We start from the raw sequence: 19,961 nt of genomic DNA, 5'->3' as shown, positions 1-19,961 counted from the left end.
CCGCTGTGATCTCTCTCTCCTGCGTCTTTTTGCTGTTCTCATTATCTACTCTTCATCAGGGAGATGAGAAGATCGCTTGCTGCCACAAACTGCACATACCCCCGGCTTCCTTTCCTTCTGCTTTGCTAACAATTTAATTTCATTTTTTTGGTTACGTGTGTGTTATTTTCAAAAATTTCCTGGGAACAGAAATTTAACTGGCATCCCGTTGTAAGCCTCTCCAAATCCCAAAGTGGAATCTACTGAAAAATTTATTTTCCTATTTCTTTCTGTGGGAACAGAATATATATTTGTAAAGCTGAAATCTTTATCCACCCCCACCTTCCCTGTTTGGATACAAGATTGAGAAAGTTACCAGACTTATTCTGAATTAACAAAACTTTTGCTTCTGTTAATAGGATGTTTAATATTAACTTACATTCTGAATTCTATAGGTAACTGCTGTTTCACATACATGTGAATGTGGTTGTAACGAAATACATCTTTTCTGTGTTCTCTTATCCATAGTAGGGGGCCAAAATCCTTTACTATTGGTCAAAAACTCATTAAATATGTGACAGACAATTGTGTGCGTCGATAACTTATAATTGTATGTTAATCTCTAATTCTATCAAAGTAATATTTAGAGTGATAATTAGATGTGTATACTTGCAGATAATTGTGACACATATTTCAGAATTTGGAAAAGGAAATGATGGCAAATGTTGAGCTAGGTGAATGGCCTGAGGTTCATTCCATTCAAATATCTATAATTTGTTTAAACAATGTTTTGGATTTGAGACATTGTCATATATTATTTATTGTCATGGCAGATCTAACCAAAACTGATGTGTAATTTCTGGTTCAGAAGCAATGGGTGGAGATTTAGTGCCATAATTGCCAAGTTGCAGAGTGTTTTTGAGTCAGAACGGTGGTGCAAACAGTGGATGGAACAGTTGAAGTGGTTTTCAGGGATGCAGGGTTAGAAGGAACAGAGTTGCAGAGAAACAATAGAAAGAGCCTGTTGGCTTGGTTCAACTCACAACCCCACTGTTTGAACCTTGGGTAAGTTACTGAGACCATCTGTGCCTCAGTTTCCTCCTCTGTAATGTGTAGATATTATTACCTACCTACCTCATGGGTTGTCTCAAGGACTAAGTGCGTTAACATAGGTTAAACAATAGTTCTGGCACATTGTAAGTCTTTTCTGTTGTACTCTCCTTTCCTTCCTTCTCGGCTTCCTCAGCTTCATGTCAGGTTCTCAGCTACCATTCTGACCCCCCAGATTAGCAACTAGCATTTACTGAGTGCTGACTTCTTATTAATAAGGCAGTATATAAGGCTGTAAAGGAGAGAGAGTCTTGAGAGGAGAGTAGAATTTATCAGGTGCCAGAGAGAGAGCTAGAAGATTCTGGGAGTGCAAAGAATGGAAAGAGGACTTCTTGTTGTAGGGTGGATTCATAGAAGATTGTTTTTCTGGGAAAGGATTTTGCCAAACAGGTTTGGTTAAAAGTAAAGGGTTCATGGAACAGCAGGTGGCAGGCATTCTAGGAGAAAGGGGAAACATGGGCAAAGCACCAAGGCTGGAAAATATGGGTCTATCCTTGGGGACAATGGGTTGTGATGCAAGATAATCTGTGAAAGGTGCATGGATGGAAGGGTTGGACAGGTGGGAGAAGCAGGAGAGGACAGTATGGAGAGGCTGGTGCAGAAGGGGAGGCTTGGGATGTAGAAGGGTGGGGGATGGTAAGCTGAAATGGCAGCAGTTATATGGTGGAAGTGTTTCTGGAACAATCTCTTTCTGGGGTCCTGTCTCCACCTCTTGCCCAGCATGTGCTCCTTGTCCACTCCACTACTTCTGTGACCTCTCTTCAGGGCCAGCAGGCTGTGTGGTTAGGACTGAGCAATGAGCCTGGGCCGTTCCTTTTAGACTCCATGGTGTTTGTCTGGAAGCTCTGTTGATGTAGTCTGCTATTCCGGGCGATTATTCCTGACACTTTTTAGAGATAGGCCTTGCCCTAAAGTCTTTGGTATGGATGTGATTGTTCCAGCTCTCCCGTTCTCCCATAGACACTGTGTCTGCAGAGCAGCTCTTTCTCCCCCTGCTGAGAGAATCATCTCTTCACATGTTAATACTTGTAACTTTGTAGTTCACAGTTATGGAAGTAGGTAAGACTTGTCAGGTAAACCTACATGCATCAGGCTGGCACTCTCCTGCTTTCTCTTCCTTGAGGGCATTGTGCTGGGGCAGAGAGAACCTGAGTTCTGGCCCTGGCGCTGCTGCTGACCACCTGTGTGACCTCGGGCAAGACATGGAGCCATTATGCCTTTCTTTGTGCTGTCATTTGTAAAATTATCTCTAAGGTTCTAGCTCTCTTGGATGATCTTTTTTTCTTCTCTCCTCATTTCTGGGACAGTCTGTTGTTTGCAGATGGCTCTTTAAGACATCTGTGACTAACATTTCTTGGCCACTTAGTACATGGCAAATGTTATTCCGAGGCCTTAATGTAATTTAGCTCATGTAATCCTCTTACCTGTTGACTGAGGGGACAGAGGCACAGGCATCTTAAGAGACTTGCCCAAGGTCACACAGTGAACAAATGGCAAGTACACAGCCAGTCTAACTCTAGAGCCCAAGCCTTAACTACTAGGCTACACTCTACTCTTGCTTGTTATGATGATAGTCAAGAAGTCCATGGGAGTAGGATCATGGGAAGGGAAGGGCACATTTGAAGAATTGAGCTGGTAAAATTTCCCTGGAGGGTCCAGAATATCAACATGAATCATGTCTATGGGATATACTGTGTTTGGAGACAGAAGACATTTTGCTCGTTCATTAGATGGGGCACATTGCAGGCCAGCACTCTGTCTTTTCATCTTGTTTGAACAAAACCCACCTTAATACTCAGACGTATGGTAGATATTCAGTAAATGTCAGCCAAATGATTATCCTTTTTGAAAACAAAGTGTTTAAGAGTCAGAAGCAATGGTTTCCCCTTTATTTACTTGGTTTCCTCTCTTTTTACTACTCTCCTCAGAGGGTGACTTTGTTACCGGTTTGGTCTGTATCCTTTCAGTCCTTCTGTAAGGGTCTACTCACAGGTATAGATCTAATAAAATGGGACCATTTGAAAATAAAAATGGGACCACAATTCTTTTAGTTGAAATATAATTCACATACAGTGTTATGTGAATTTCAGGTGTAAAATAATTCAACAATTCTATACATTAGTCAGTGCTAATCACAGTAAGTGTGCTCTTAGTCTTCTTTATCTACCTCACCCCTCCCCCATCCATGTCCATTCAGGCAACCACCAATTTGTTTTCTGTATTTAAGAGTCTATTCTTTTGTTTGACTCCTATATTTTGTTCATTTGTTTTGTTTCTTAAATTCTACATATGAGTGAAATGACATAGTATTTGTAACAATATTGGTTCCTCCAATCCATGAGCATGGAATAGTTTCCCACTTGTTTGTGTCTTCTTCAGTTTCTTTCAGCAGTATTTGATATTTTGCAGTACAGATGTTTCACCTCTTTGGTTAAGTTTACTCCTAGGTATTTTATTCTTTTTAATGCAATTATAATTAGAGTTGTTTTCTTAATTAATTTCTTAATTTCTCTTTCTGCTGCTTCATTATTAGTATATAGAAACGCAACAGGTTTCCGTATATTAATTTTGTATCCTGCAATTTTACTGAATTTCTTTATAAATTCTAGTACTTTTTTGGTGGAGTCTTTAGGGTTTTCTATATAGGGTATCATGTCATCTATAAATAGTGGAAGTTTTACTTTTTCCTTACCAATTTGGGTGCCTTTTATTTCTTTTTCTTGTCTGATTGCTGGGGCTTCTGGTACTATGTTGAATTAAAGTACCAAGAGTGGGGCGCTTGGGTGGCTGAATTGTTAAGTGTCTGCCTTTGGCTCAGGTCATGATCCCGGGGTCCTGGGATTGAGCTTCACATTGGGTTCCCTGCTCAGGGGGAAGCCTGCTTCTTCCTATCCCATTCCCCCTGCTTGTGTTCCCTCACTCACTGTCTCTCTCTCTCTGTCAAATAGATAAATAAAATCTTTTAAAAATACCAGGAATGGACAACCTTATTTTATTCATGAAAATGGTGGAAAAGCTCTGTTTTTCATCATTGAAAATATTGTGGTTTAGAACCACAACACATTTATTAAAAAAAAAATAGAGAAACTGAAATGTTTTAAGGCTTGTGGGAAAATGGGGCAGGTGTCAGGTAAATATTCTACTTCTATTTCTTGGGCATCAAAGTTTATTCTCTTATTTCTGGAGATGCTATGGTTTTGGGATAAGAACTTCTCATGATGAAGATTGATGCAGGATTATTTTAGGTATCCCATTATACCTAGCCTGGATTTGACATCTTTTTGATACCTCATTTTTTAAGTCTTTTATATTCTTTAAGTCTTGGATCAACTCTAAACTAGTATTTGAAAAATATTTTAATTTGCTTTTTACTTCATTATGTTAATGGAGACAGTCTTTTCATTATAGCACTCTGACTGAGCACATAGACTTTGGAGTCAGACTGTGAGGGTTTCAATCCCAGATCTGCTTCTTACTAGTGTACCTTGAATAAGTCACTTTCTCTAGGAGGATTTATTATGTTGCATTTATTATTATAAATTGGGAGATAACAATAGACATTAAATGAGAAAAATCCATATAAAGAATTTAGCATAGTATCTGGCTCATAATAAAGCCTAAGCATATAAGCAATTCATTGTTTATTGTGGTAAAAAACATAAAATTGGCCATTTTAACCATTTTTAAATGTGTAGTTCAATGGCATTAAATACATTCACATTGTTGTGCAGAATCAAATCTATCTCCAGAACTTTCTTACCAAAATGAAACTCCATAGTCATTAAACAATGCCTGTTACCTTCCCTGACTGGCAACCACCATTATACTGTCTTTAGGAACTTGATTACCCTATGTACCTCATATAAATGGAATTATACAATGTTTGTCCTATTTCACTTAGCATAATGTCTTCAAGTTTCATCCATGTTATTGAAGGTATTTTTAAGGTTGAATAATATTCCATTGTATGTGTATATCACATTTTGTTTATCCATTCATTGGTTGAAAGACATTTGAGTTGTTTCCATCTCTGATGGCTAATTTTTTGCATCAGCTTGGTTAGGCCACACTAACCAAATAAGGCAAAGCTTATTCTAGATGTTTCTGAGAAGGTATTTTTTAGATGAGATTAACATTTAGATTAGTAGACTTGAGTAAAGTAGATAGGTCTCCATTATGTGGATGGGGCTAGTCTAATCAATTGAAGGCCCTTATAGAAAAAGACTGACCTCCTTTTGACAACAGAGAGTTTTGTCAGCACACAGCCTTTGGACTTAAACAGCAACATCATCTCTTCCTTGAGTTTCTAGCCTGCTGGCTTATCCTGAAGATTTTAGACTTGCCAGCCTCCATAATCATGTTAGCCAATTCCTAAAATAAGTCCCTCTCTCTATATCATATAGCTATAGATTTAGCTATATATATAGAGTAGACATAGACATGTAGTTGTGCAGATATAGACAGATATCCTATTGATTCTATTTCTTTGAAGAACCTTAACCAATATGGCATCTTTTAATTATTATAAATAGTGCTGCTCCGAACATCGGTGTACAGTTATCTGTTGGAATTCCTGCTTTCAGTTCTTTTGGGTATAAACCTAGAAGTGGAATTGTAGGATAAAAAAAGTAATTCTTATAGGAATAAAAAAATGCTCAGTGCCAAACAAAGTAAAATTCACAATGTCTGGCACCCTAAAATAGTGAAGCAGTTGTGTTTAAAATGGGAATAAATACACTCTCCCCGACTGTCCTGAAGGTGTACTTACAAGCACATATTTGTACTATTAAAAAGTCAAACATTTGAGGTCTTCACTATGGTAACATTTTGTATGTAATAAGCCAGAGTTTGCCAAACCATGGTCTGTATTGATTTTACCTTGGCTTCTGAGATAGAAGTTCTTCTTCAATGACTATTATTGTTTTTTAAGATTATTTTTCTGTGCTTGATAACACCAGCCTCCACATTGGATTATGGTGAGGTGAACTCAGCTAAGAGTTATACTGGCCAAATGCATCCTAAGGGCTGGAGCAAGGAGTAGAGGATAATGGGTGGGGGATGAGATGAAGCTAATTTGTTGAGGCTAATGGATGACTCAGAATTGAAGGCCTCATGGAGAGAAGCAAGGGCCAAAACAGGGCTGCCAAGATCTGCTGATAGGTCTAAGGGGTTTGACTAAGCCAGAATCTAGAACCAGAAGCCTTTGAAACCCAACAGAGGCACATGGGGAATGAATTCACAAAGTCCAGTTGAAACTGTGAAGTTGAAAGGGCAGGGCTTGATTTCATTACTAGAGATAGGAGGCTGGGTCAGAGAAGGATGCCCTGGAGTCAGGCATGGGCTTAAAGCTCTAGAGGTTCATACCTTAGGTCCAGGCTTTGAGCCTGGGCTGTCTCTTCTCCCTCTGAGAATTGGACATTTTCTGTTTCTCTGCTCCACTGCTTCCTTGAAGTCCAGTCCGACACCCCATCTGGATATCTCTGCATAGATGCTTTGCTGCTAGAACAAACAAATTTTCCTTTTTAAAAAAATCTGGACATGTATTGCATGGAGCACTGAGTGTGATGCATAAACAATGAATCTTGGAACACTGAAAAAATAAAATAAAGTTAAAAAAAAGACAAAGAAATGGTGAACAAAAAAAAATTTGAGCGTAGTTGACATGAAATGTTACATTAGTTTCAGGTGTACAACTTAGTGACTTGACAAGTTTATAGAATAAAATGAGTTTTCTTCAGTTTGGCTGGTGCTGAGCACCTTGTCATTCCTTCCCACTTTGTCTATGCAGATATATTGTTGCTTCATACAACTTACACATATCTCAGATGCTGGGAAACTCTGTTTTTCAGTTTGTTGTAGTCCAGATCATTTATTGGGAAAGCTCCTACTTAAGATGACAACAGGATATTATTACTATCATGTAGAGATCTTACTTTCTTTGGAGGATAGGGACTAAAAGCTCAGTCTTTGGGAAAACTGGAAGTCAGTTTGTCTTTTAAGTGAGAGGTACCAACGTCACTTTTTCATCTAGAAAGGAAGCTTTCAGTCAGAAGTTTTAGAAAACGTTACTTTAATTTTAGCGATGACCATACTAATGATTAGGATGTAGGGATGGATGATGGTCAGTATTCCCATGTCACTGTGATGGTTCTTATAGCAGAAATGATTCATTTGCATTATTTAACAATAATAACAGCAGTAAGAACAGCCACACTAGATGATAGGTGAAGTCCATTTTCCACTTTAATTTCCACCAAATCAGCATTGTTTGAAGGAGATTCTGTTCCTCTCATTTTTTCCATTGAGAAAGAGAGAGATTCAGAAAAGATTAAGAGATCATGGGTGAGAGCCTTCTGCCTCTATCTGATGAGCTCAGGACTCTACAGCACCTTCTGTACTCCTGTGTATATCAGAGGCCACTAGTCTGCCAGGAAGATGCAATTCAGGACGAAGACTTTGGTTCCTGGAGATAAATGTATAAAAAGCTTGATAATATCTAATTGTTGTCTTATTAATTGTGTTAAGTGTTGTTGGTTTTGCTTTTGGCATTATGTTAAATTATTTATGTTTCATGGTGGTAATGAGTAAGAGAGGGTGGGGTGAGTGGATGAAACTGGTTCTGCACCCTGATAGGTGGTGACATTCTGTTTGTTTCTTGGATGGGAGTTGAGTTTTTCAGAAGAGAATAAACACACAAAAAGCATAGTCAGACCTGTAAATACAGAGAACAAACTGATGGTTCCCTATTGGGTGGGGGGTGGGGGTGAGGGAGTGGGCAAAATGAGTGAAAGGGAGTGTGATACAGGGTTCCAGTTATGGGAAGAATAAATCATGGGACTAAAAGGCACAGTATTGGGAATACAGTCAATGGTACTGTGATAGTATTGTAAGGTGACAGATGGTGACTACACTTGTGGTGAACATAGCATAATGTATAAACTGTGTTGTACACCTGAAGCTGATATAGCATTGTGTGTTAACTACATTCAAATAAAAATAATTTTAAAAAAGTTTGGGGCTATCACTGAAAAAGCATCCACTACTACCTTCAGAGAGCACAGTCCTACATTTTATGAAAAACAGCTTTGACTCTTACTGAGCCCACTCACGCTTCTGAATTTTCCTTTTGGTACATTATCAATCACTGCTTATGCTGAATCATAAAGCATATTTCCAGATTTGGAAATGGACTGTTGTTAATGAGGAACTTGTTAAGGCCTGAAAAAGTGAATTTTCAGGAAAGGCTGTGGGCTCAAAGGGTATCTTCTTTCCTCATTGTTTGGCACATCATCACTTTACTTTTCCATGTTTCAGTTAACAAATGATGTTTAGAAATATCCTCTCCTCCACTATCCCCAAATCAAAATTTGTCTTTTTGTCTTTTTCCTGTGGGTATGATTTGAGAAGGAATTCATTAAGGGCAGTTCTGAGTCCATATTGACTAAAAAAGCAAGAAGAAAAGTGAACTTAAGACTAGTTAAGAAGCAGAAAGAGAAAAAAAGAAATGACTGAACCAGTCTTCTCAAAAATTTTGTTGAAAGTTTGCTTGAAGACTTACTCCCTTAGCCATAAAGTTGAGTCTTATATTTTTTTGTGATCAGTTCTTATGAAATCCAACCATTACTAAGCCGATGACCAAAGAGAACTCTTCCAACTTGATAAAGTAATCTCTTCTCTAAACAAAATTATAGGAAATTTTCTACGAGCAAGCACTCAGATTTCTTACTGAGTCCACTCCTGCAAGATTTATCTTTCCAGATCAATCCAGTCAGAATGGAATAATACTTCGTGGGACTTTGAGCTTTCTAGAACACTCCACCCAGAAGGAATGATGCCTGAGAGCATGTAATTCAGCCACAGTTTCTCTCAGGTTTCTTTCCAGCACTCAGAGGACAAGTTCTTTTTCTGCAGTGCCCACTTTGTGGATGTGCAACCCTCTATAGTTTTACAGGGTTCCAGTTTTAGAGGGGCCCCATGCTTGTATTAATGCTCTGCTGTCACTATCTTGAAATTTAATTATAAATTAATTATAAAAATTATAAAAAATTATAAACAAGGGACTCCACATTTTCTTTTTGCTCTGGGCCCTACAAATCATATAGCTGGTTCTCTCTCTCGGCTTTTAGGGTCACTCAGGTGTAACAAGGTTGAGAAAATAAAATCAGAGGCCTGTTTCATCACTTTCTTCCAAGTTTATGTATCCAGATGAGCACCTAATGAAACTGTTACTCATTCTCTTGTTTTTATTGATTGAATGTTAAATCTCCTTTAATAGGAGGTCTTAGGATCTTCTGCATTTCTGGAACAATTTCTGTACTAATTTAGAGCCTGGAGTTAAAAGGATGAGTCAGGAGTTGGCAACATGTGGTTACTTCCATCCTTTGAAAAGAAGTATTTTCTAAATCTCCTTGTTTTACGGGCTCTTGATAGCACAACTTGAATTTCACAGGTACATTCTACACACACTATAGTGGGTCTTATTTTTAAAGCAAGAGCCAAGAAATATTCTTATTGGTTGGTGGGTCCAAATGCTAAAACTAGCATCATGATTGTGAATATTCATTCCTTTTTTTTTTCTTAGTCTTCATAGATGCCCTTGGGTAGGGGTGGGTGTGAGCTAGTTGGTGGGTTGGCTCATGTAAGGGAAACAAAGTCATGGGTGGACCTAATCCCTGTGGGAACCTTCTACATTTGCTGTGTTTATACACGGAACACCTAAGTTGGCTGGTTGAACAATTTTATAGAAATGATTAATCCAGAGGCAGACTTGGTGACAGTGGGAATAAATGAAAGTAAATACCTTGCAGGTTTTAGAGAAATACTTTGACAGTAAGTCAGTAGTGCCTCCCTGACTGTGAAGGACAAGTGTCTTCTGGTAAGTGAGAACATGCCCAATAGGTTGACAATCAGACTCACAAGTCTGATGATATTAATTGCAGGGTGTAATGGGCCAGGTTTCTGTAAGTTGGGTGGAGGTGGAGGCCTCTGACAGTGTATACAATGCTTAGGGAGAAACATGAGCGGGAGGCGAAAAAGAGATTTCTCTGGGGCTGTTGCAAGGCTGATGCTGATGAAATATGCTTTTCTTTCTTGAGTATTAAGCAGCATCTGCCAGGATTGTTAGCTACAAATCGGCACATCTTTGGTTCTTACAACCCATGAGAGATTTGGATGAGGGTAGTGTGGTAAGTTTAACTGTTGTGTTTTCCTATTAGTTGTCTTTGGTGTGCATGTGGGTGTGTGAAAGTGTGTAAAACTGACTGAAAGTTGTCCTATTTCAGCATACTGATTTTTTTTATTCTGTTGGTAAATTTTCAGCATTAATTAAGAAACAAAGACTCAGTTTTAACTTCTTCTTTCTTAATCTTCCTGCTCCAATTCTAAGATGTTTGCTATACTGAGACTAAGTATGGTGAAGGACTAGGAAGGGAGAATTGATCTGAAACAGTCAAAGGTTGGTTCATCATTTCAAGAGTAACCTTTAGTATGTAAAGAATAAGAACTTTTGAGTTATATAGATCTAGTTTGAATCCCGACTTTTACTGTGTATTTGGGATATTGTGAAAATAGCTTACCTCTCTGAACTTCAGTTTCCTGATTTGTAAAATAGGGGTAATAATACCTTCTTCCCAGTGTGGCAAGGAGTTAATGAGATAAAGTTAGCCAAGAGCCTTGTGTTGTACTTGTCACACGTTAGAAACTCAGTAGAAACTGGTACCTTTAGTGTTATCAACACCTCCTCTAGCCACCTTCCCTAGCATTGGAGTCTTGGCTTACCATTCTCAACTCCTGTACTCATGAGTGTTTTCTCAGCCAGCTTATTGTGGGCTATGGCTGATTGAGACAAAGCTAAGCCTAGTATAATTCTAATGATTAAATGGACATTTCATTTCATTTTATGTTAGGATCTAGCATTGCAGTTACATAGGCAGAGTAGATGTGGGGAGATCTGTGTCTTACATGCTGATTTCTGCTTGATTTGTGACATTTCCCCCCTCTGGGATATTCAGGAATCTGGCAGCCAAAGCACAAGTCCTGCTATCCACTCTTTCCATCCACCAATTCATCCATCCGTCCATCCATCCATCCATTCACTTATTCATCTATTTATGCCTCTGTTCATCTATCCAACACTTACATACTGAACCACTTACTATATGCCAGGAACAGTTCTAAACAGCAAAGTAAAATAGAAAAGAATCTTAACATTCATGGAGCTTTTCTTCTAATTGCAATAAACAAAACAAGTCAGTAAGTTATGAAGTATGTTAGAATAGGTTGTATTATGGGGAAAATAAAACGGGAAAAGGGGATGGGGAAGTTGTAAGTAGAGTGATCAGGGAAGGCCTCATTGAGAGGGTCTTTGAACAAAGGTTTAGATGAGATGAGGGGGTAGGGTATTTCAAGCAGGAGGAACAGCAAATACAAAGACCTGAAGCTAAAGGAGAGCCTGGTGTGTTCAAGAAGAAGCAGGGAGACTGGGTGGCTGATAGGGAGTAGATGAGAAGAGAGGGGCTGGAGAAGTGTTGGGGGCTAAATCATATGGAACAATGTAGGCTATTGCAAGGAGTTGTGCATGACTTGCATCTCAACAGGATAACACTGACTTCTGTGTTAAGAATAGTCTGAAAGGAGCAAAGGTGGAAGCAGAATCCAGTTCGGAGACCATTTTAATAATCCAGGCCTGTGCCAGAGTGGCATCAGGGGAGGTAGTGAGAAGAGGTCAGATCCCGAGCATATTTTGGAGATAGAGCTGACAGGATTTTCTAACAGATTGCATGTAGGAAATGAGAGAAAGAGAGGAGTCAAGGATGACTGTAAAATTTTTGGTGACCCTGGGAGAATGTAGTTGTCATTGACTGGAGGAAAACCATGAGTAGGCAGATCTGGTTGGGGTGTCAAGAGATCTGCTTTGGATGCTTTTGAGTTTGAGATGTATGTTGGACAGCCAAGTAGGCCGGTGGACATAAGAAGTCTAGGGTTCTGGGGAGAAGTCTGGGCTGTGAATAAAAATTGGGGAGCCGTGGGCATGTGGCATACTGTTGAATGTGAAAAGGGATGAGATTCCGCAGTACTGAGGAGATAGAGCAGAACGCTAAAAACTGAGCCCTAGGACATTCTAATTCTAAGAAGCTAGGGATTAGGAGAAAACAGAATGGAAGGAGGGGCTAGTGAAGAGGAAAAATAATAGGAAGAATATATTCCAAGGGGCAGGCAGTGATCAGCTTTGTGAAATTCTGCTAGTGGCTCAAGTAAGCGGAGACAGAATTGGCCATTGAATTTAGCAATATGGAGGTCTTTGGTGACCTTGACAAGAAAGCTAGAATCATGCAGGACTGGTAAAGAAGAGACAGAATGAGGTGGGGAACTGTGAAGTTAGAGGTCATTCAGTTGTAGCTAATCTTTTCTCAATCCCAATCCAGAAATTGCAAGCCCCTCAACTTCCCATTTTCCTCATTCCTTTTTATTTTATGTTCCCAATCTTCATAAGCAATCTTAAATTCTTTTGGAATGGGCTGGCAAACAAACACTATGGGATACTTCCCCAGGTAGGTTCTCTTCGGCTTCTGTTGGGGTACCATTATACCCACAGAGCCTGTTATTACCTCCTTCACATCTGGTGGTAGAGATGTGGCTGCATTCTGAGCCGGGGTGCTCTCAGAACAGCTATGCACATTGCCTTCACATGAAACTCAGGCCCTTCTAGGAGGATGCACTGGGGGTATGATCATGAGGAGCTGGTTAATGCTTGTTCTTGTCTCCTATTGGTGAGGCCCAAGCAATAACTATGTTTTAGCACTTGTCTTATTATAGGTATGGAACAGGGAAATAGAGCTTTTTTTTTTTTAAAGATTTTTTTTTTTTTTTTAATTTGACAGACAGAGATTACAAGTAGGCAGAGAGGCAGGCAGAGGGAGAGAGAGGAGAAAGCAGGCTCCCTGCTGAGCAGAGAGCCCGATGCGGGGCTCGATCCCAGGACTCTGGGATCATGACCTGAGCTGAAGGCAGAGGCTTTAACCCACTGAGCCACCCAGGCACCCCTAGAGCTTTTGAAATTAGGATAAACTAGAGGGATTTCAGAAGAAGGAAACAGAATTGAGCAACATGGTAGTGAAAGAGGAAAAAACTGGCACGCACAAAGAAGCTTCTCCAGCTGTGACTGTGGTTCTTTAGCACTCTGATCATACAAATAGGCCTCCAGAAGCTGAAAGTGACTGTGGAATTTGGCAGTTATTTCTGGGAGGCTCTTTCCTGGGCCAAGGCCAGAGGGTGACTCGGCTGGCTGGGACATAGTTGGCTTCTGTGAAGGTACCAAGAGGACTCCCCTGCAGTGTACTAGACACAATCTCCAGTCAGTAGGAGTGCTTGCTGACTCCTCCACTCCCTCCTGTTGATTCAAGGAGTCCTCATCAGCTTTGGGTCATGAAAACAAAAATTGTTTGGAAGCACAGAATATGACTTTTGGCTTTTCTTTTGGGGCTGTGTTAAGATGCTCATTAGATGCCAGATACAGAATAAATTTGTGAGTTCTCCCTTTTTGCTGAGTTCTGGAAAGTGATACTGTTCATTTCATTGTTCATGTGACTTTATACGTTGGGCATCTACCTGCAGTGCCTTTTTTTGGAAAATAATGCTTATTTTTCAGAAGAGTTTTGCATTCACAGCAAGATTCAGCAGAAGTATAGAATTCCCATATATCCCCTATCTCTGCAAGTATACAGCCTTCCCCACAATCTGTGTCTCTCAGTGAAGAGATACATTTTGATGAACCTTTATTGACACATTAATATCACTCAAAGTTAGTTTATGTTATGGTTTACTTTTAGTGTTGCACATTCTATGGGTTGACAAATGTATAATGGCAAATATCCCCCATTATAGTATCATATAAATAGTTTCAATGCCTTAAAAATCCTTAGTGTTTTGCCCATTCATCTCTCTCCTTTCTAACCCCTGGCAACTACTGATCTTTCTGCTGTCTCTGTGGTTATTGCCTTTCCTAGAATGTCATGTAATTGGAATCTTGTAGTATTGTAGCCTTTTCAGAATGGTTTCTTTCACTTAGTCATATGCATTTAAGTTTATTCCATGTCTTTTTGTAGCTTGATAGCTCATTTCCTTTTACCACTGAATAATATCCCATTTTATGGATGTATTACATTTTATTTATCCATTTATCTACTGAAGGACATCTTGGTTGCTTCCAAGTTTTGGCAGTTGTAAATAAAGTTGGTATGAACCTCCATATGCAGGTATTGGTGTGCATATACACTTTCAACTATGGCTAAATATCAAAGTTTGATCACTGGAGCATACGGTAAGAATATGAGTAGTTTTGTGAGAAGCTGCCTGTCTTCCAAAGTTGCCATATTGCATTCCCATCAGCAAGCAATGAGAGTTCCTGTTGCTCCACATTGTCACCAACATTTGGTACTGTCAGTGTTATGGATTTTAGCCATTTTAATATGTGCATAGTAGTATCTCACTGTTTTTAAATTTATAATTCCCTAACAACATATTTACTGAGCATATTCTCACATGCTTATTTGCAATCCGCATATCTTCCTTGGTGAGGTGTCTTTTCAGGTCTTTAGCCCACTTTTTAATTGGGCCAATTTGTGGTTTTCTTTTCCTTTCTGTTGAGATATAATAGACAGATAGCATTGTATTAATTTTAGGTATACAACATAATGTTTTGGTATGTGTATATATAACATAATGATTACTAGTTAACATCCATCACCACACACACTTACGATTTTTTGTGTGTGTGATGAGAACTTTTAAGATCTACTTTCTTAGCAACTTTCAAATATTCAATACAGTATTACTAATTATAGTAACTGTGTTGAGCATTTTACCCCCAGGACTTGTTTATTGTATAACTGGAAATTTATACCTTTTGGCTACTTCTACCTATTTTATCACCATTTCTTCCCCCACCTCTGTCAACCACTACTCTGGTCTCTATATCTACAAGTTTTGTTTTTTTAATTTTTTTTTAATTTTTAGATTCCACATATAAGTGAGATCATACACTCCCTATCTTTCTCTGTCTGACTTATTTTGCTTAGCATAATGCTCTCAGGTTCCATCTGTGTTGTCCCAAGTGGCAGGATTTCTTTCTTTTATGTGTGTGTATATATATATATACACGTACACTACATTTTCCTTATCCATTCATCTGTTGATGGACAATTAGGTTGTTTCCACATCGTGGCTTGTAAATAATGCTGCAATATACATGGGGATGCAGATATCTTTTTGAGATAGTGATTTTTTTTTCTTTAGGTAAATGCCAAGTAGTAAAATTGTTGCATCATATGCTATTTCCATTTTCAGTTTCTTGAGGAACCTCATATTGTTTTTCATAGTGGCTGTACCAGTTTCCATTACCACCAACAGTGTTCTCTTCTCTACATCCTTCACAGTACTTGTTATTTTTCCTTTTTGACAATAGCCATTCTAACAAGTGTGACGTGATATCTCACTGTGGTTTTGATTTGCACTTCCCTGATGATTAGTGGTATTAAACATCTTTTTGCATACCCATTGACCATTTGTATGTCTTTCTTGGAAAAATGTTTATTCAATTTCTCTGCCCATTTTTAAATTGGATTTTTAATTTTTTTATTATTGTGTTGTATGAGTTCTTTATATATTTTGAATATGATTTGCCAATATTTTCTCCCATTCTATAGGTTGCTTTTTCATTCTGCTGATGGTTTCCTTTGCCTTAGAAAAGCAGTGCCACTTACTTTTGCATTTTAACCTTGTATCTCAAAACTGTGCTACAGTTGCTTATTAGTTCTAGTTTCTTGTCAATTATTTTGGATTTTCTATATAGATTTTCAGGTCATCTGTGAACAAAGACAGTTTTATTTCTTCCTTCCCAATGTGTACATATTATTTCCCTTTCTTCTCTTATTGCTTTAGCTAGGACTTCTACTACAATGGTGTCTATTCCTGATTTTAGCAAGAAAACTTCTAGTTTCTCACCATCAAGTATGATGTTAGCTGTAGATTTTTGTAGATATTCTTTATTAGGTTAAAGAAGCTTCCCCATCACTCCAGTTTGCTGAGAGGTTTTTTCTTTTTAATAAATTAAGTAATTAATTAATCATGAGTGGGATTTTGTCAAATGCTTTTTCTGCATCTATTGGTATGATTATGTGATTTTTCTTTTTTAGCCTATTGTTGTGATTTGTTAATTTAGTTAATTTTTGAATGTTGAACAACATTTAAAATATTGACAACATTCAAAAACCATGCTGGGATAAGTCTCACTTGGTTGTAATGTATAATTTTTTAATACATTTTTGTGATTTGATTTGCTAATGTTTTGCTGAGGAGTTTTGCTTCTATGTTTATGAGATATATTGGTCTGTAGTTTTGTTTTCCTGTAATGTTTTTGTCTGGTTTTAGTGTTAGGGTAACATGGCCTCATAGAGTAAGTTAAGAAGTATTCCCTTTACTTCTGTCTTCTGGAAGTAGAATACAGAATCCATACAATTTTTTCCTTAAATGTTTGGTAGAATTCACCAGTGAGCCCATCTGGGCCTGTTCTTTGTGTTTTGGAAGGTCATTAATTATTTATTCAATTTCTTTAATATACATAGGCATATTTAGATTGCCTATATCTTTTCTTATGTGAGTTTGGTAAATTGTATCTTTCAAGGAATTGGTCCATTTCATCTAGGTTATCCATTTTGTCAGTATAGAGTTATTTATAGTTTTCCTTTATTACCATTATTATGTTCATGGGATCTATAATGATGTCCCCTCTTTCATTTCTGATGTTAGTAATGTGTGTCTTTCTTTCTTTCCTTTTCTTTTTCTTTTTTTATCTTAGCCTGGCTAGAAGCCTATCACTTTTATTGATCTTCTCAAAGAACTAGCTTTTGGTTTTGTTGTTATTCTCCATTGATTTCCTGTTTTCAATGACATTAATTTCTGTCCTAGTTCTTATTATTTTTTTCTTATGCTTATTTTGATCTTAATTTGTTCTTCTTCTAGTTTTCTAAGGTAGAAGTTTGGATTATTCATTTTAGATCTTTTCTTCTTTTTTAATATATGCATTAGATGTTATAAATTTCCCACTGAGCACTACTTTTGCTGTATCCCATAGGTTTGGATAAGTTGGTTTTTCCATTTTCATTTAACACAAAATATTAAAAAATCTCTCTTGAGATTTTCTCTTTTCTCATGTGTTATTGAAAAATGTGCTGTTTAATCTCCATGTATTTTGGTATTTTCTAGCTATCTTTCTGTTATTGATTTATAATTAAACTGAACTGTGGTGTAAGATGATTTGTTGTATGATTTCTATTCTTTTAACTATGTTAGGGTGTGTTTTATGGCCCAGAATGTGATCTACCCTAGTGACTGGTTTATTTGAGCTTGAGAAGGATGTGTATTCTGCTGTCGTTGGATGAAGTAGTTTATTGATGTTATATCCATTTGATTAATGGTGCTTTTGAGTTCCGTTATATCCCTACTTTCTGCCTGTTGGATCTCTCCGTTTCTTCTTCTTCTTTTTTAAAGGCTTTATTTATTTCAGATAGAGGGAGAGCACAGAAGGAGAGTGAGAGGAAGAAGCAGACTCCCTGCAGAGCAGAGAGCCCCATGTGGGGCTTGATCCCAGCACCTTTGATCCCAGGATCCTGAGATTGTGACCTGAGCTGAAGGCAGGTGTTTAACCATTTGAGCTATTGAGGTGCCCCAGATCTGTCCATTTCTGATAGAGAGTGTTAAAGCCTCCAACTAGAATAGTGTTTTCATCTATTTCTCCTTGCAATACTATTGGTTTTTGCCCTGGGTATTTTGATGCTCTGTTGTCAAGCCCATACATGATATGTTTTCTGGGGAATTGTCCCCTTTATGGTTATGCAATGCCCCTCTTTATTCTTGACAACTTTCCTTGTTCTGAAGTCTACTCTGTCTGAAATTAATATATCTACTCTTATTCTCTTTGATTAGTGTTAGCATAATTTTCTCTATCCCTTTAATCTATATGTGTCTTGATATGTAAGGTGGGTTTCTTATAGATAACATACTGACATACTGTTTGGTCTTTTTTTTTAATCCACTCTGACAATCTTGTTTTTTATTTTTTTAAAGAGTTTATTTATTTATTTGACACAGAGAGAGCAAGTGAGAGAGAGAGAGACAGAGAGCAAGAACATGCAGAGGGAACAACAGGCAGGGGAGAAGCAGGGTTCCTGCTGAGCAAGGAGCCTGAGGCAGGGCTCGATCCCAGGACCATGGGATTATGACCTGAACTGGAGGCAGCCACTTAACCGACCAAGGCACCCAGGCACCCCCAATCTTGTTTTTTAATTGGTGCATTTAGACCATTACTATTTAATTATTGGTATAGTTTAATACCTACCATATTTGTTACTGTTTTCTATTCATTGTCCTTGCTCTTTGTTCCTATTTTTGTCTTCCGCTCTTTACAGTTTGTGTGATTTTACCTGCAATGCCTTTTTATATTATCTTGTTCCTCCCCGACCCCACCCCCAAGACACACTCACTCCACAGGAACATCCAACTCTGTGCAGCTTGAAGTGAACCATGGTGGGGCTGGACTTCTGGTTCTAGTGTTTCTTCTTATATCCTTTGGAGAAACAAGCAGACACAGCTGCCAACTTGGCTTCAACCCTTTGGACAACAGCAGCCTCTGCCTCCATCATTTCCTGTCCCTAAGTCAATGGGAGCAAGAGTATCTCAACATGAAGAAAGACCTGTCACTTTTCCTATCTTGCTCTAGGAAGTGGGGGAGTAAGGGGAAGTAAAAAAGTTGAGATTATCATGATGTTACTGCCAGGCTGGGACCTGAATGCTACTTTGAAGTGACAAGGTGGGATTCACATCAAGGAGACTCCTTAATTCTTCTTTGGCCCATGGTAGATGATAAGTGAATGAGCATTTTTTTAGCCTTCAAAAAGGAAGATATTTGCTTTCTAGTCATTTCTAATTGTTGAAGAACACCTTTAGAAGCTGGGAGCAAAATTTAGAGAGTGGAGCTCTATAAATGCCTTGGATGCCTTTTAGTTTAGTATTTAGTAGAGCTTAAATTCCTCTGGCATGTGCTCAGCTCCCCACTGACAGAGTTGAACAGATGGAGTTGAGGTGACATTTGCATCTCTGGTGGAGATTAGGTGTGGTGGGGATTAACTTTAGTTTCCTCTTTTTGGTGTCTGCCCTACCTTGGCAGGGCTTATTTAGATGTCAGATGTTAGCTTCTCCTTGGCTCCGGCTGCTGAGGTGCCACGGTAGCTTCAGCACGTACGCACACACACCCTTGAGGCCATTTACTCCATGTTTGTGCCAATGGGTCTGGCCTTCTCCTGCCCACTCAGATCCACAGGCGCATGATGCCAGCCAGAGTCATGCTGAGAAGTGGGGCTGGTCTGCCACGTGTTCAGAGTGAAGAAGGCCTCCTCACCACATTCAGCTCTTGCCTTTCTCCTGTACCCTGGTCCTGTTACAGCTCTAGGCCCATTTGCTGTGACTGTGAAGTGTATTTCCGAGCAACTTAGTAGTGTGGGGAGAGGTGTTTGTTCTTCCTTATTTGTGGTTTCTGGTTAAGTAAGAGTTCAATAGAAGCCATGCTTTCCTGATACCTATAATTGTCTTTAGGTATTATTGGGATTGTCTGATTATGTGCCTTCCCATCTCTACCCAACCCTGAGTTCAGGTTCAGATCTATGCTTGAAAAGACAAGCAAAGAGGGGCAGGAGAATAAATTTGGGGCATGGGGGTACTGAGCTCATCTTCACTGACAATCATGCCCTCTTCCTCCTCATCTTCCAGCTTGCTTTTGAGGGTTTAACGATGGTATGCATGAGAAATTCCTTGAGCATTTC

General features: G+C 38.7%; 1 protein-coding gene across 1 annotated transcript in view; it reads left to right on the top strand.

The window, feature by feature from the left end:
* The window catches only part of LOC111150779 (transmembrane protein 45A), a 65,066-nt gene that overhangs the window by 216 nt on the left and 44,889 nt on the right, over positions 1 to 19,961 (top strand). The gene's annotated exons all lie outside the window — the stretch shown is intronic.

This window comes from Enhydra lutris, unplaced genomic scaffold, assembly GCF_002288905.1.
Source record: "Enhydra lutris kenyoni isolate GAN:26980312 unplaced genomic scaffold, ASM228890v2 scaffoldscaffold2, whole genome shotgun sequence".
In the NCBI taxonomy this organism is placed as follows: domain Eukaryota; kingdom Metazoa; phylum Chordata; class Mammalia; order Carnivora; family Mustelidae; genus Enhydra; species Enhydra lutris.
Note: the sequence above shows the minus strand (reverse complement) of the source record. Positions and strands in the feature narration are given on the sequence as shown.